Here is a 17437-nt window from a genome sequence, read left to right on the forward strand (position 1 = left end):
CTTCCAAAAGGACAGACTTGTGGGCAGATATTTCAGCATAGACTCGTTATGAATTATGTACTCATTAACACAGAAGGAATAATATAATGGATATTTTAGGAAAACTAATAAAGTAAGAAAGTTTTGTGGGTTTTGGACTTAAAGTAAGGTACTTGAAATCCTTATATGCAGTTCACAATATAACAAATGCCCAGAGAAACCATATGACTTATCGTTTGCACTGAAAATTAGTATGTGTTGGAGTAGTGGTTCACAGGTGGTACTATTTCCTTGCCCTGCCAAGCATCTAGGGATTAGATATTATACTCTATATCATATAAACATCTTTACTCTTCAAACACAATAGCAGGAAAGTGACAATAAAAGATATCTAGTCTTCCAAATGAGAAGTTGCTTCTAAAATAGTTTGTCATTCATCTTATAGTTATTTTAAATTAAAGATATGAAACTAGGACATATGCCATTAAGGCGATTGTCAGATATGTGCAAGGAAAATTTTGTGTCAAAGCTATTATTTTCTGATCATCAGCAAAGTACTGGTAAAGTGCCTTTGTTTAATTCTCTTAAACCTTTAGTCTTAAATTGTCTATTACAGTATTTATTTAAGTATGTAGTTATTTGGTAATAATAATCATTACACACAATAAAGAAAATAGAACTTTTCTATAAAAGACAATGCTTAGATACCCACAATGATTCATTGAATTTTGTTTCGTGCCATGCTGCATTGCTTTCTTATTATTATTATTGTTAGTAGTAGTAGTATGGAAATGGCATTATTAACTTGTTTTTTGTACTTGTTTTGTTTTTCAGGCTGACAAGAGGTCACACTAAGTTTTATGGGAAATAATAAGTATTCTAATTATATAATGCAACAATAATCTTACAAGTCTCTCATTTACATTAAACTTTATCTTAGCCTGTAAGTGATTGTACTGCAATTATGTCAGCTAGTTCTGTAATTCTGATTGGCTCCTTTGTGTAAAAAAATTTAAAAATTACTCAAAGTACTATGTAAAGACCAAAGCATACTGTTCCAAAATCGGCTTGCAGACCATCACTTAAGTTCCCACATAAATGCAAGGGGTCTTTCCATCTCAAACATAAGTAATTCAGATGAAAGATGTACAAAGTTGAACACTTGCAAGCATGCACTACTTAAACTCAAGACTGAAGAGCCTGTGATACAACTAAGTTTAAGAGCATTTCACTGAAACTAGATTGTTTCCCTAGTCTGATAAATCAGAGTGCAAGCACTACAAGGTCATAGCTTTTAAATCAACTAAGAGGCATCTAAATCAAATAACCTTCAAATTCTTCATAATATCAAGAACAAAAATTATGGAAACTAACTTCATCGAAGTTTAAACACTTATGACACTGACAGAGAAAAGTTCGCCATAATTTACCAGAGATTTAACTCGTTTTTAGCAAGCTACTTTTAAGCAACTGCACAGTCACACACTAAAAGTCTGCAAGCAACCTCAATCCCAGTTTACATAAAATGACTGATACATTATTCAAACGCGATAGGAAATGTACCTAGGGCTTTTGTACCATGCCCACCACATTTTATTTTGACGCTGAATTTCACATGTACTTACATTGTAAACAGTTAGCTGTTTGGCTGATCAGACTAGTCCTTCAGATATTTTCCTTTCATAGGAAAAAGAAAAAATCCCTTTACTTCTTCCAGTCTTAAATATTCACCTCCTGGTTCAACATGCAGCCGCCTTGAATCACACACACACAACCTTCAAAGTCAATCCAATAATCAGCCAGAAGATGCCTGGGGTGTGTGCGTGTGCGTGTGTGTGGTGCGCGTGTATGCGCGTGTGTGCTGCGTGGAGGAGGAGAAAGTGCCTGAGCTGCTGGTCGGATTAAAAGTAACCGGACTCGTCCTGAGATCGTCCAGGAAGGAAGTGGCAGCAGGCGAATGGGAAAAGGCGAATAGCTCACAGTCTCTGTAACATCGCGGAGGGGAAGGGGGAGGCGAGAAAGGGATTTCAAACCGTACTCCTGATGAGTTGTCCTTTTCTACTTCTCTCTCTTCCTCCTTTTTCTTCTTTTTATCGTGAATCTATTACTCTACCTCTCCCACAATCCCAAACGAATGACTCTCTCCTCCCAAGCTGAAGAAATAATCAGTTTCAGTCTCACAAAAAGGGGGCGGGATCAGATCTCGAAAGCGTTTTAATAAAACAAACATAGAGCAGCAGCAGCAGCGACAGCAGTTCCTTGCCCCTCTAGTCTAAACTAGATTGATAAATTGCTCCACTACACTACTTTAATTATGTATATGGTATGCAGAATAAATCACTGAGCATCAGCACCTCAATCAAGCACTTTTAAAATGATAATTGCATCTTGGGTGAATCAATCTTTCCATTCCTGACATTTTGCTAATTTTAGTTTTACGGTGGGGGTAATGGCATATGCCACACGCAAACCTAATGACATCCTTTATTACACAAAGCGAAGACAAGGCGGCGAGCCGCTGAGTGTTTTCCCCCTCCTGGCGGGGTAGCACAGCGTGCGGAGGGAAGGCAGGAGGGCTGCGAACCTGGGAGGCGCGCATCGCCCGCGGCAGCGCATCTGGGGCCGGTCAGCGCGGCCACTCAGGTCCCGGCTGTGGGGAGTAACCAAGCTCACCGCGCCCGGGGACCTGCGGAGCCCAAGGTTCGGAACGCCCCTGAGTGTCGCATCCCCGCCACCCCCGAGGCGGTACCTTCGGAGCGCCTTCACCTCGGTCGGGAAGGGGCGGGCGCCGAGAGGGGGCAGCCGGCCCGCGGCCTGCAGTGCGACCCAGAGGGCGTCTACCCCTGCGCCGCCTCCGGAGCGCAGTAGGGCTGCGGCGCTCCGGCACTTGCCCCCGCCCCCGAGACCTCCTGCCCGGCCCCTTGGCTGGGCTCCCCCTCCCGAGAGCGGCGCCCGCTGAACAGCCCAACTTTCCCAAGTCCTCCGGCTCCGCGTCCCGCGGCACGGGGAGCGGCTCCGGCCCAGCGCCGGCTCAGCGGCGCTTTCCCCGCGATCGCAGCGGCCACATCCCGGCCCGCTCGCCTCCTCCAGCACGGCCCGGCCGCGGGAAACTGCCGGAGACGGTCTCGGACCAGTCTCACCCGCAGAAATGCAGCCTTGAGAGCACGCTGTGTGTGGACAGGGCTTTATTTTATTTTTAATAGGTTCAGTCGCTACTAAAACTGAACTGAAAGGACTGCACTGTTAGTTTTAATCCAGATTAAGCACATGCAGTGATTTGAGTAAAATTGGATCTTGTGTATACTTTTAAAATTTTTGTGCCGATAGCCAACTTTTATGATCCTTTGGGAGGGGCAGGGGAGTTTGTAAAGAGTATTATTTGTATGATAGATGCTGGAACAGCACACGTGATAAAACCAAATGACTTATTCAAACACAGAGATAAATATATATTTGGGTTATTTTAATACAAGTCCTTGGTCTCACAGTCTTTTCCCCTAGAAACATCTCATTGGGCCACTGACCTACTTCCAAAGTATTTGACAGTGAATAAATACCTTTTCAGTTCAAATGCACTCTTTAAAACATGGATGCTCAAAGCGCAGTCAGAGCAAAACAAAGCTCAGGTAGTTCTAACAAGCACTCTGCAATTGCTCACAATGCAAACCCTTAGAGAATACTGAGGGTCTCATCCATGTCATGGTCTGTCTGGGTGAGAATGCACCATGCTCCGTGCAGTGACATGCTACAGATGTACCCACACCAATAATGACAGTGATGCTGATGTGCTCAGAGCTACCAGGCAGATACATGTGAAGCACAATGTACACGGTGGTAAGAGGCACATATGCATCACAGTGTTAGCACAGCCTGAAAAACACTGGGAAATAAATACTTTCTCAGCTTCAGGTCTGCTGTGAAGCACAGCAGGAATGAAATACAGAACAGTTACACAGGTTGTACCCTTGCTATGCCTCTTTCATAGACAATTTTGGTCTCCCAGTGTGGCACCCAACTATCCAGTAATATTTTGCCTAGTGGCAAATAATAGAAAATTATGTCAAGACTTGACACGTTTGTGCTCTAACTGAAAATGACTGGCATCTGCTTTATTTTATGCAGGATGTGTAAGTTTTCTGGTGTCTGGTAGTTGGTAATAACACAGCCCTTCAACTGGCAAGACAGAATGTGAGCACTGTCATATTTTGAAAGTAGTAATTACAGTTTTATTTTCTGAAATATTAAGAAAATATTTCAGAAAATAAAAGGATATAGCAGTTTAGAACTTCAATTACACCTCCATGTGGGCACTTGTGGTCTAATCTTTTTATAGTGGTGACCTTCACATACTGGAGCACCTTAAAGCCATGCCAAGTTTTAGTCACAAGCACAATTAATCAAATCCCTGTAAAGGACATCTTGATTTTTAAAACAAGATTCAGATGCCAGATGGACAAACAGATATAAGGGGAGGGATCAGGATTTGTCACTTGTTTCAGGTTTAGACAAGGCATGAACTTATGCAGCATAATTTGACATGTTTGGGTGTTTTTGTTTCCCTCTCTTTGGATATAATTTAAAAACCTGAAATAATTTCAAACAGTAAAAAACCCTTTGTGCTGATGTCTGTACGTGTACTGAATCTCCACAAATGCACCCTTTTCAAATTTCTGGCACAAGAAATTTCTGTGGACAGCTTTTCTGCTGTCCACAGTCCGTATATAGATCTGATGACAATTTTTTCCCCCAATCTACCACCTGAGGCATGCAGTGTCTTAAACCATGAGACATCAGTCATAATGTAATAAGTATAAAATCAGATCTCCAAAGGTTTATTAAAGAGTGCATTCAAGTATCTCTTTACAAGTGTGATTACTTCACAAGGTAACATTTCTTCTGAAGATGATTATCAAAGTATATTTTTGTTCTTTTGTGGATCCAGAACATATTTTTCTAGTAGGAGAAATGAGATAGCCATTCTTTAATGGTATTTAAAGTGAAAAGCAGTGAGGTTACTATGAAATTACCGACCTCCTTTGTGTCTTAACTCCGGGCTAGCTTGGTTTCTATTTTCTGTTTAAATTCCTGCTAAAACCCATTCCACTCTACACCTTGCTTTCTTCCACCACCTCCTTATTTATAAGAGCAACACAGTATAACCCTTCTTCCCATGTCTGGCTGCTTTTAAACTTGGCCCACGCTGGGTGCAGCTCTTGAGGAGAGCTTTATGAAATTATTTTAAAGTGAGCTGGGGCGGTTGCCACAGCAACCCACCCTGAGAGAAATCAAGGCTATAGATTAATCTACCCCACAAGATTATTCAACTGTACTGTATTTGTTCTTCATTCATTCAGAATATTCCCTCAAACCATATGCTTTTATAATGAACAAAAATATACAAATTCAGATAATTTCAAAGATAGCAGGGTTGTATTCCAGGAGCACAAATTAATTGCTTTTTAAACCTCTGCAATGAAATGACATGTACATGATTCCTTGCAAAATTTTTTGATTGAAAAAAAATATCTGCAAGGTATACATTTTATTTATTTACTTAAAATAAAATGGCATGCCATTACAAAAATGGTGTTATCACCACACACATCATGCAACGATTACAGAAAGCCTTTGTCACAGGTGTACCTGTATGTATATAACACAGCAGAGCTTTGCTCTCCAGGTTTTGCTTTGAACAAAAATCTAAAAATAATAAATAGTACTTGGTGGTATTAAATATAAAAATATTAAACACTCACCACATACACCCTCTTTATTGTCAAAATCATCCGCCTCCAATGCTTTACTTAATCTTTCCCATGGTAGTTACTTCACAGTTTACAATTCGTGTTCGGCACCTTGGATGTTTAAAAGCACAAAAGTAGCATATTATTAAAATTCAAACCTTCAATATATTTTAGGAGATTAATGAAGTAATTTCTATAAAAAGAATATGAATCTTTACTGATGTGCACTTAGGCCTATCTTACTTGTAAGTATCTTGATGTTTCCAGAAGCTGTTATAAACTCCATCTAAATCCTACCTTAGGGATGCCATACTATCAGTAAAATTACAAAACTATTGATCGCAGGCTGTACTTATCCTCCAGTTGGTATTTATACTTTGACATGCATTTTGGAAAACACAGCCATCTCATTATTTAATAAATACCTGTTTAAAAGGCCAGAGTGAATTATAAAGTGGTAAAATTTGGCATATTAATTTTTTTCTTTCTACAAAGGGCCAGGTATCTATCTGCACAGGTATGTGTGGTGCCGACTCCAGACATGCATCTCCTTGGGTCTCCTTCGAGGAAGGCAACCAGATAGCACCCACAGAACTTTTTTTTACCTCAAATATTCATTTTTCTCTGCACATGTGAAGAGGGGGTCCCAACAGGAACAACTTGGTTTTGAGGTGCAACCTTTCTGGCCTCTGCCCCAAACCCTCGCACCTGCACACATCATTACCCGGGCTTCTCATAATTTATTTATTGACTCATAATTTCTACGTGCTGGGCTGTTTCTCCGGGTGATGTGATCGGGAAACACAGCAGGAGTAGGTAGGACACTGGTCTCTAGCCCCATCTCTTCCCGCTCCGCGCATCTGGCGGCGCCGGGCGGGGCAGCGAGTGCCCGGGGCTCCCGAGTCGCGCCGGCGCTGCCGGTGCCGCGGCCGCCGCCCTTCCCTCGGCCCCGTTCTGACAGGAAGCCGCCGGGGAGGTGCGGAGGCGGTGTAAGGCCGGCCGGGCGCGGCCTGACGCCGGAGCGGGTGGTCCCGGAGAGGGCGGGCGGCGGGAGCAGCGGCTGTTCTACTGCAGCTATGGCTATGTGGAACGGGCCCGGAAGAGCAAAGGGTTGGGAAGTCCTGACCAAAGGCCAGCTCTGAGGAGGCTGGAAGAAGACCCCTGCCCCGCGTGCCCCGGCAGAACTGCCCTCATCGGGCCCCTCCGGAGCCTGTTCAGAGCCTTTGCCCACGGCTCCGACCTTTGGAACAAGTGGGTGTCGCCACTGCGGCAGGCTCTACAGGGCCAGCGGAAACCGGGTTTCCAGTCCCGTCAGCTCAGGGCCAGGCTGGAGCAGGGGCGCTGCCCGCCCGCCGCGGGAGGGCACGGGGTGGCTGGTCGGGGCAGGGTTCCGGGGCCTCAGAGGGGTTGGAGTGGCCAAATATGTAGGGCCAGGCCCGGGAAGCTGCAGCAGCACATGACAGTCCTGGGACGCAGGCGGATCTGTGTCCAGCTGGGTGGTTATTGAAGCCGTGGGGTGAGTGAGATTAGGCTTGGAGTTCGACTAGCACAGGGCATTTATGTTATTTCCCAGCCTTTGGGAAAGATATTGTTTCAATTCACCACTCCCCCTCTCCTCCTGACACCGACTTTTTATTTTTTTAAGAGGTTTTTTATGCTCCCCTGCTAATATTTTTAAGGGCCTTTGCAGGAACGAGATTGATTTTAGAGGGGAAAAAGGCTGCCAAATGCGTTAAATCAACAGTGAAAAGGAGGTTTGTTTGTTTTGCTAAATTGATCCTGTTCTAGTAATCTGCAGTGTTTCATTGTTACTAAAGGCAGTTTCTGAAACTGTAGTTTGCCAGTTGCTATTGTCTTTTAAATACCTCATAAACAGCTGCCCAAAGATATTTTTTTTATCCAAGACATTTTTGAATTGTGATTTTTAAAAAATGGTTTTCCGACTAGAGATTGGAGATAACTTTTTCATAGACAAATACATTTTCTTTCAAAGATTAGACATTACTAAATTTGTCCTAAAGAGTATAAAAATAGTATTTTAAAATAGTATTTATCACTTTGTTAATGACAACACAGGCTAATATTAGAGTTAAGTCTGTGTCTGCTCTTGCCACACATGCATTTTAGAAATAAGTAATTCTTAAGGTCTGTATTTTTTTTAAATTTTTAAAAAATTTTTCTTCAAAATTAGACTGAAATGGCATCTGAAGGAAGTTAATAGCTATAGAAATCCCAAATCTCCTGCTTAGTGTGGAACATGGATGCTGTGAGGCTTATATGGTATGTCCTAAGTCCCCTGAAGTCTGTTGAAGTGGTGTACTCTGACAGGCTGAGATGAGATACTAAAATGGAAGCTCAGTTCTATGTCACTGGTCACCCAGATCCAACTTCTGCCTCAAAATTAATCTTTGGGTTTGCTCTAAGTCCAGTTCCTGTACCAGCCACTATCCCTCTGTAAGTAATTCAAATGTACTTAGCATGGTATGCCAATGTTCCACAAAATGTGTAGAGTTTATATATACACATATGCATTTTAGGGGTATAACGCTGGTAGTCCATGATCTTACTTAAGTGTAAATATAGGAAGAATTTAACCTACTAACCTCTTGTTGAAGTTTAAGGACTCCAAAAATGTGTGTCTAGACTTGCCTGAAAGAAATGCATCTAGGGTTTTGAAGATTTTCAGTGCTAGTAAGAAATTGGCAAGCAAAACTTCAGTCTCAGATAAACTTAAATCTCTGTAACTAGTTTCAATTCTACATTGCTTCCCCAGTCTCTTCTGACATAAAGTTAATTAGGTAAAATTTCAAGCTAAATGGGCTTTTTTCCCCCTTATGCAAAAATACAAAAATAGATCAAATATGAGCTTAGAGTGGAAATTTCAAATCAATTCCTCATCTTGATAGGGTTTAAGTACAGGAATGTATTTGAAGAATAATTTTGGAAATGCTGTTGTTTTCATGAACTGATGTTCATGTCTATAATTCTGCATCTTCATATGCAGAAACATCAGAATTTTTTTTTTCAAATGCAAAGCATTGGGTGGAAGTGTAATTTACTGTGTGGTCTAATACATCTGTGATTAAAGTCTATCTAGATTGTTGAACAACCTTCACCCAAGAAATACAGTATCTTCACTATTCAACTCGATTGCTAATATAGAAGAACTATCTCTCACAGCTTCTAGAATTGATACAGAGGAAGATAACTTTGTATTTCTTATTAATTTATGCAGCTTTAGAAGTCTTAAACCTCTGTATCATTAGCTGAGTATTTCTAAAGTTCCTGCTAGTGCAGTTCGTTTTACTTATCTCGAAGAGGAAAAGCTTCCATAAATTGTTTCAGAATTAGCATTTAAGTAAGGATCACCCTTTTTATTCCTTCTACCACATTTATTTGTCCATGTGATTGCCTTTCCTGAATAAGGAGAATCTCTCTGTGATTCATTTTCATTTTGGGAAAAGCTGGTAGGGAACTAGGAAAATATTTTTTAGGCTGTGCATTCCTTCTCATTTCCAGAAATGGATTTGCCTAAGGTATTGTGATATTTTCAGATATTTTGACAAAAAATGCACAACCTAAAACAAAAAAATATGATTGCACCCCCTTGCTAATTATGTGACACTCAAGCTTTTGTCTGTCTTGCACTGAGTGATGATGTGATACAGAAGCAGACAGCCATAAATGGCAGAAAAGGCTTAATTAAGTATTCTGCAGCTGCTACAAATTAGATCAGCATCTGCATCTGTGTAGACAATGAAATTCATGGTAATTTTGAGGGCCAAGCAAAGTGGAGGTTTGTTTTGGATGGACGCCTAGCCACAATTCAAGCAAAATTCAGACTCAAATATGTTCTAAGGGGGAAAAAAATGTTGGTCAACTTCATCTCCTGTTGCTGAAAGCCAATATGGTTTCCCATTCTGGCTTTAGATGTGTATTCCAATGTCACACATGAAAGGCATCTCTTAGAGTGTTCAAAATTTGGGGTTTTTCCCCTAAAAAATAATTCTCAGGAGGTTTCCAGATTAGACTTGGAGCTATATTTTTAGATAAGCAACTAGCTTTTTGCTGTTTTCTGACAATTTGCCTCTATTTCTGCTTTCATACCACTTTCTGGAACTAAAATTGGAGTAAACGATGCACAAATGTTAATGATTAATGATCCAGCTTGTTCTAAGGGAGATACTTACACCATAAATTGAATATAGAATACAAAAGTGATAGATTAGTATCTGGGATGAGGGTGTGAAGGCATTAGTCTGAAGCCTTTTTATACGGATATGCTTGTATACATATACCAAGAAACAATAGGTTATTCTCTGGACATTTTGACAAAATGCACTGGTTTTAGGTGTTTTCAAACTCTTCTAAATCCATAGTTTTGTTTTGTGTTTGAACAGCTCCAAACACAAGCGTTGATCTAAAAATATGTCTTCTAAGGGCTGCTGTTATACTAAATCTCTGTTGTAAAAACAATAATTAATACAAATATTTCATTAGATGATTTAGAGAGACCTTTTGAAAGTTGAAAGCTCTTCTTGATAAGTGAAGAACTCTTAATTTCTGTGATCACAAATGTAATTGCACAATAGTTGGGTCAGCTTTTAGACATGATTATGGCACTTATGTTAATCTATTTAAACCTTCCATGAGCATCCTGCTGTGGGGCTTTAACTCTTCCCATGAAAGTACTTTAAAAACATAATATTGATGTTAAAAGGAAACTAAGCCTCTGATCATGTTTGGATTTGTACTTTGGTTTGGATGTATTTAATCTGAAATTGTTGTTACTGCCATATGATCTAGTTTGGTCTTCTTTGTACACTGCTGTATGATGCACAGATTTAAGTTCCCATTTCTGGTCTGTTATGTTATTGCAAATTTGCACCAATCAGAGCAGCAAGTTTTGATTTCAGCAATGATTTTACAGGTAGCTACCCTAACATAGCTAAAGGAGAAGAAATCTGATTACTGAATTGACGTTCCTTCAACGGGAAATTATTTTTATCAGGCAACTAAAAAACATATAGAGATAACTTCAGGGTTTTCTTTTCTTGTTAAAAAATTCAATTAACTTCATTCAAATATATATTGAAACTTCTTGAATTGACCTAATATATTGTTAGCCTTTTTAGTTTTAGGCTCTCAGAAACAAATAAATATGTTATGGTGACTCTTGTATTTGTCTTTACATTTTAAATCTACAGTGGTTGGAAGTTCTGTGCTATAAAACCTCTTTACTTCTGGACGTGACTGAATTGGTTTTTTTGCTGTTGCTCAGCTAAAGGGGCAAGAGCTGGGCAATAGGTACATGTTTGGAAGGGGTTTAGAAAATTTTCTAGCTCCTGAGTGAGACTGAAGAATCTTTTTGTAGTCTACATAATCATGTAGGGGAAGATAAGACAATAGGAATATGGGCAGAAATAACTCAAGAGGACTGTTGCCAGTGAGGATAAATGGGTTAAGAATTTTTGGATTAAATTGAGATTCAGTGAGGAGTTCCCACATCCTTTTTGCAGATTAAGCCTAGTAGTTGGGATGCTATTGAAAGAGTGCTTTTTCCCAGGAACAAGGAAACCAAGTTCTTCTTTGCCCTAAGTGCAAGCCAGTTCTCTTGTATTTCTGTGGAAGAATACGAGCCTAAATCTCATTTCACTGAGACTGAGGTGTAGTATTAAATGACGAATGCATTGAGTTAGTGCAAGGACGCATAATTAAATGGGCAGATTTTTTTTTTTTTGCAGGGGTAGGAACAATCTCTTGATATACAAGTATATTGTTTCACAGTCTCTTCTATTTTTTAAAGTGTGTTAATATACTCTTTTAGAATTACTGCACACAATAATAATTTGTTATTACCAAGCATTCTTCCTACAATAATTTTAAATAAAGGAGATGGATTGATACTAGACAAAGGGCAATTTGCATACAGTCATATAGGACTTTAGGAAGCAAAGGAAAGGAATAAATACTGCAGGTATCTACAGCAAAAACTATAGGAAGCATCCATTTTATGTACTTCTGTATTGTTATTTTTATAATAACAAAAGAAAATAGAGAGATATTAAAATTACTGGGGGAGAGTTTTTTGTTTAAAAAGAGTCAAACCAGAAGATAAAATGTAGCAGCCCATAAAGAGAAATGTTTGATTTGCAGGATAAAGTCTTATCACATTGGTATAATACTATTCAGGTTTTAACTTTTTTGCCCGAAAAGATGTTTCAGGATACAGTGCATCAGCTACATTAACATTGGATTGCACTTCATCTGCCATAAGCACAATTTTTAAGTGTGTATGTAGAACTAGTAATGCTATATAGCTATATTTATGAACAAAGCTGTAATTGATGTTTCATTCATTCTGTAATTTTATTAATTTATTTTTATTATTTTTGCCTGTGCAGTTATTTTACATCTTCCAGTAAACTTGTGTATGTTAGCTTAAATTTAGAAGTTTATTCTTTGCAAGCTGTATTTATTGAACTTGATTTAGAATCCAGTGCCTTTAAAGTTATGCATAGAAAGCACTGTGCTTTTGTCTTTCTGGAATATTTCTTAAGTGGTGCTTTCAGAGCTTGTCTCATAATGCTTACTTGCTTTCAAAGGAACAAACCCATATCTGACTATGCAATAAATGGTCACCACTTTAATTGAAAAGGACAACTCCCATTGACAAGCGGTTTGTGTACCTGCACACTGTGACAAGGGGTGTACTTTGAGACCTGCCCTTGTTACCTAGTTAATGGTGAATCTAGAGTGCAACAGCATTTTTGAAATGGGTTAGGAGGGTGGAGCTCCAAGCAGTCATTGAGAGTGGGTGCTTCTTCACCTGGGAATCAGCCACAGTGGGGTGCAGGGGTGGGGAGCAGCTGCAAAGACATCCATTTGCAGCCACCAGGACAACTCAGGGGGATGGAGCCCTCAGGCAAGGCTCCAAGTGGCTCTCTACATTGCCAGCAGACTGGCAAAGAGGAGAGTTCTCCACTACTCCTAATGGTAGTCTGATCCTTTGATTTCCATGGCGACTGTGTCAGAACAATAACCAATTAAATTCTGAACAGAAACATGAATTAATGTTTTTGTTCAGAAAGTCCAAGAAGAAAGTTATATACTTTTTTTAGAATAAGGTTTTGCCTACTGTACCAAGGGGAAAAATGATATATTTAAAGTGTATATATATACACATTCATATATATATTTGTACATACACAGACTTTATATGCACAGGTGTGTGTGTGTGTGTGTATGTGTATACATAAAAATGCACCTACCCTTTAAAATAGAAGCATAAAATGGAAATTTTTCATGTTTAAAGTACTCCTGTATGAAGCTGTAATTACAGCTATTCATTCTATTCCCACACTGATTTTTTTATCATGCATCTCATCTTATCTAACTTTTATATGCAACTTCACTGCCTTCAGTGGAAAGTGTCCAGTTTTTACCAGTGTAAGTGAAAGCAGAAAGTTATGAGATGCTTCTAAAATATAATGGAACAGTATATGAAAAAATTTGAATTAACTTTTGAATAACAGAATCCAAATTGTGAATCTCCTAAATTGAGATTTTTACCAAAGCTTTGTGGTTAAATCCCGTTTTTTATTTACATGCATTGTGGAAAAACGAATATAGATATCTTCCTTTTGCTAAAACTTGGATTTACTGGAAAAGACAAATATAAGGTTGAAAACTGAGCTACACTGTAGGTTAAAAAAAAAAGAAAAAAAGTTGTAGAATAAATTGCCATAATTTACAAAATTAACCACAGAGCTCTTACTTAATAGGGAATAGTTGGTACAAAAATAAAAGAATGTACCAGGCATTTTAGGGGTGATTCTCTTTCTAACTGAAATAGTTATAAAGTTTCAGTGCATTAAGTTAGGGTTTTCCTTTTTCTTAATCTCTCAATATTTAATTAATAACAGAAATATTTCAGAATTTCACTTAATGTGCTGAAATCTGTTGATGAAAAAATAAGAAACCAGAAAGATTAATTAAGGTTACTCATTTAAATTTAATGGTCTACATTATCTAGTGAGTAATCTCTATATTTTGAAACATTAAACAATGTTTTTCTAGAAAAGGAAAGCATCTTATACTAAACTTTCATTGCACAAAATACTTTTTCTCTCAGTACAGTGAAATATAGAAATAACTTCACTGGAATTTAATGAAATTATCCAGGAGTTTGTCACACTGATTACTGTTTCCAAACCTTTAAAATCAATAAAGCAAAACGCTGATGAACTGAAAGTGTACATAACTAAAGGCTCTAAACTGCAGGCTGTATGTTTTTTCTTGTTTTGTGTGGCGTGAACAATGTCTAGCTAGCTCCAGGAATTGCTATTAGTATTTACTGACTTTGCATTTAACGGTGCTTGGTTTTAATGACTGTTTAGGGGATTTGGTTTCCATACATTACACATTATCTATGAAACAGCAGAGTTTTACAGGCATTGCTCACTTTTAAGGCAACTCTAGTTTTGGGGGTTTGAGTTTGTTCTACATTTCATACTTGATCAGAAAATATCTTAAATATTTAGAAGTTTGCTTTATGCTTTGTTCAGTAATGTTTTATCCTATTGGCCTTATATGATCCCATACAGTAGGATATCTTTTCAGCAAACAAAAATGTGATTATTTTCATATAGCACATTCCAAAACCAGAAATAATGTCATCTCCATTTTCTTGTCCCTGAAAATGAAAAAAAATGGATGACAAATATGCCTGATCTACCTCTGCTGAGGTAGGACCTCCCTGTCAGCTCTACAGGTCCCACACCAAGCAACCTAGCAGAAACAAAACCAATGATCAGGGATGTTTAAAAGGGCATTGTTATTCAGGTATTATTGTTCAGCCTAATCTTAGACTACTCATTGCTGACATATCATTTATTTTGATATGTGGGGAAGCTCTACTACAGAAATAGTCTAGCAGTATATTGACGTATGATTCCTTTTTCTCCCCCATCAGTGTCTTCTGTGCTGTGCAGTGACTTCTAACTATGGAATCTGTTTACTGAAAACGATTCATATGGTTAAGTTTTCTGTCTGTTTACTCACTTAAATAAATGTTTTCAATTTAACACAACAATTTGTAATGAATACTGTGAAACTGTAGAAAGAATGAGTTCATGAAATAGAAATAATAATAAAAAATGCTTTTCTCCTCTCAAAAATATTTGTTTTAATATGTGGTCATATTTTTCTGCATTTTTACATTAATTGAAATCTTATTGTTCTAGGAAAAAAAAAGAAAATTCCCCCATCATCTAATTTTCCAGTTGTTATGCAAATTAAGGAATATACACACAGGCATCATTTGTGGTTTTAAAACAAGGGAATGTGCAAATTCATGAAATCTTTAAAAAGCACCATGTCAAGCAGTTCTCTCATGGAGCCTGTAGCTTGCAATTTACATTTCAGTTTAGTATAAGGCAACCAGTTTGCATGAGAAACCTTTGATTGTCCTGTAAAATGCTTTAAACAGTGTTAATTTCACTGATGTATGACAAACAAAACAGTTGATGTTCAGAAGGAATTTCTAAGACTTAGAATGACTGCTGAAGTTCCAAATACTGAGCAGTCTACAGACAACAAATCGTTTTGGTTTGTTTGGAAATTACCAGCATAACTCGTTTATTTTAAAGGATGCAGATGGAGAGCACAGAACACACCCTCAGCGAGCAGTGTCTAGCTTCTGCTGTTCCTGCCTGTAATCCTTTATTTTCTTTCCATTCAGAATCATAGAAACAGTGGAAAGAAAGTGACTATAATTATCCAGTCAGTTTAAAGAAGCTTTTCTTGGCAACAGAAGATAAAATCAAGCACTGTATCAAGTTAAATGCAAAGCACGCTACAAAGCTTATCTGTTTTCTCTTGAAGAAAGCTTTGTGAGAGTAACCATGAGCTTGGGGCTGAAACACCCAATGCTGTGGTAAGCAGAACATTCCAAAGACATGAGAATAGTTTTTTAATATTTTTTTCTATTAAAACTCACCAGTGCCCTTCTTCTGCTTCTCCAGGAAGTTGCACCCGTCAGCACCTGCTGAGGGCTTCGTTGATCAAAAAATCAGGTAAAAAAATCCCCGTAGAATAAAGCCAGACCAGCTGGCTTTAAAGAGAAGCCCCCCAGTTTGGGTTGTGTTTGTCTCACTCACCCTCTGCTCTGCAGACCCAGGCTTTTTCTCTTTTGGATGTTGACCTGTAGGCTGTGTGATGTGTGTGCACAAGTGTCTGGCAGGCCAAGGTGCACCTGCTTCTGTCACTCCTGAGTAAATTTAGCTGTAAAAGGTATCACTGACAAGCAGACCTTTGTCAATGCTGGCAAATGAACAGAGCATTGCCATCCCCCTTCAAAAGTACTCTGCAAGTTCAAATGGAAAATATTTACTCGGTAGTCTTATCCAGTATCCAGGAATTGCTCCTTCAGGAGGAAGGAAGGCCAAGAGGCTCATATATGGCAAACAAATTTCTTCCTTTAAATAGATGTTAAAATTACATTATTCCAAGAAGAATCTATGAACAAGATGAGGCTGTGTTCTCTTTATTGTAGCTGGAAGAAAACTTTTTTAAAATAGGAACACAGCACACAGAACTTTAAATTCAGCTTTAAATTCAAAAACTGTTAATTATCTTTCTCTTCCATAAGTCATTGTGATTTTTATACAAAAAAGTATTAGAAAACTTAAACATATCCCATAGAAGGTATTAATCTCATTCCCAAAATTTAAAACTGTGCAGAACTGAGAGTCTGAATTTCAAAATCACATGTTTGTGATTTGCTAAGTTTTGTAGCACTTGTGCTGTCATAGTCAAGGAACCAGACCCTTTTAAAATGGGACCTAAAGTAAATGGAGGGTCTTTTGTGGGAAATGATCAAAACTTGGTATGCTTATCCTTATTGGATATTTATGATTTACTTATAATATGGGTATTTATATCTGCCCCTTGCTTTTCTTTTTCTCTTTTTTCTTCCTGGAGATGGCTTCTGGTAATGGAAAGAGAAAGGTGTAATTTACACCTGTGTGTCTTCTCACAAGGTTAAAAAAAGAGTCACCAACATAGGTGCCAGGATTGGTAGCAGCATACCTAGTTACTCCATTTTCCAGTTGAAAACTAGGCCATAAACTCAAGCGGCTTTTAAAAAAAATTCAATACTGTCTACTTTGCTCTAATATGCTATTTAGAAGGAGCAAAATATTCCTTTCTAACAAATGAGGCAAAAAATTGCAGATCAGGAGCTCTTTGTAAGATAAACAAGGTTCCTATTTACTTACTTGTATAAACAACCACTCACCAAGCTTTATGTCTCTGCAGGGCACCCTTTCAGATAGGAACATGGACCTTATTGGCATCATCTTGTATCCATGGAAACATTTTAAGTACCGCTCTCTCAATATGTACTTCAGTTATTCAGGGTTCAAGAGCTGAGTACCAAATAATTAAGTGTTTTTATTACTTTCTATGTGGAAGCTTCGTTCTTGGGGCTCATATCTGTCATAATAAAGATCTTGTACTTTCATGATGTTTGATAAAATTACGTGCTTTATTTCAAGTGTCCTATCCACTTTATTCTTAGATTAAAATTAATGTTCCAGAAGTCCCGATGAATTGAAATTCTGAAACTTTTTGTTACACTTTACTGTTTGAAAAACAATGATCATAGTTCACATCACCATCTGACTTAATCAATGTTCTTATTGCATTAGTCT

The 17437-nt window shown here is 38.4% G+C and overlaps 1 protein-coding gene across 12 annotated transcripts in view; it reads right to left on the bottom strand.

The window, feature by feature from the left end:
• The window catches only part of MEF2C (myocyte enhancer factor 2C), a 134787-nt gene extending 118927 nt beyond the window's left edge, over positions 1-15860 (bottom strand). For 7 of the 12 annotated variants that reach the window (XM_074532560.1, XM_074532558.1, XM_074532556.1 and 4 more), the window contains exons 1-2: positions 15724-15860; positions 5736-5834 (exon numbers count right to left, since the gene is read on the bottom strand). The gene's annotated coding sequence lies outside the window, so the exon portion shown is untranslated. Of the gene's footprint in view, positions 1-1604; positions 2660-2728; positions 2824-5735; positions 5835-15723 lie in introns of those variants that run through there. The other 5 variants (XM_026798305.2, XM_014273214.3, XM_014273213.3 and 2 more) reach the window with 3 other exon arrangements.
• Between the last annotated feature and the right edge of the window lie 1577 nt (positions 15861-17437).

The sequence above is a fragment of the Zonotrichia albicollis genome, chromosome Z, assembly GCF_047830755.1.
Source record: "Zonotrichia albicollis isolate bZonAlb1 chromosome Z, bZonAlb1.hap1, whole genome shotgun sequence".
NCBI classification, from domain to species: Eukaryota; Metazoa; Chordata; class Aves; order Passeriformes; family Passerellidae; genus Zonotrichia; species Zonotrichia albicollis.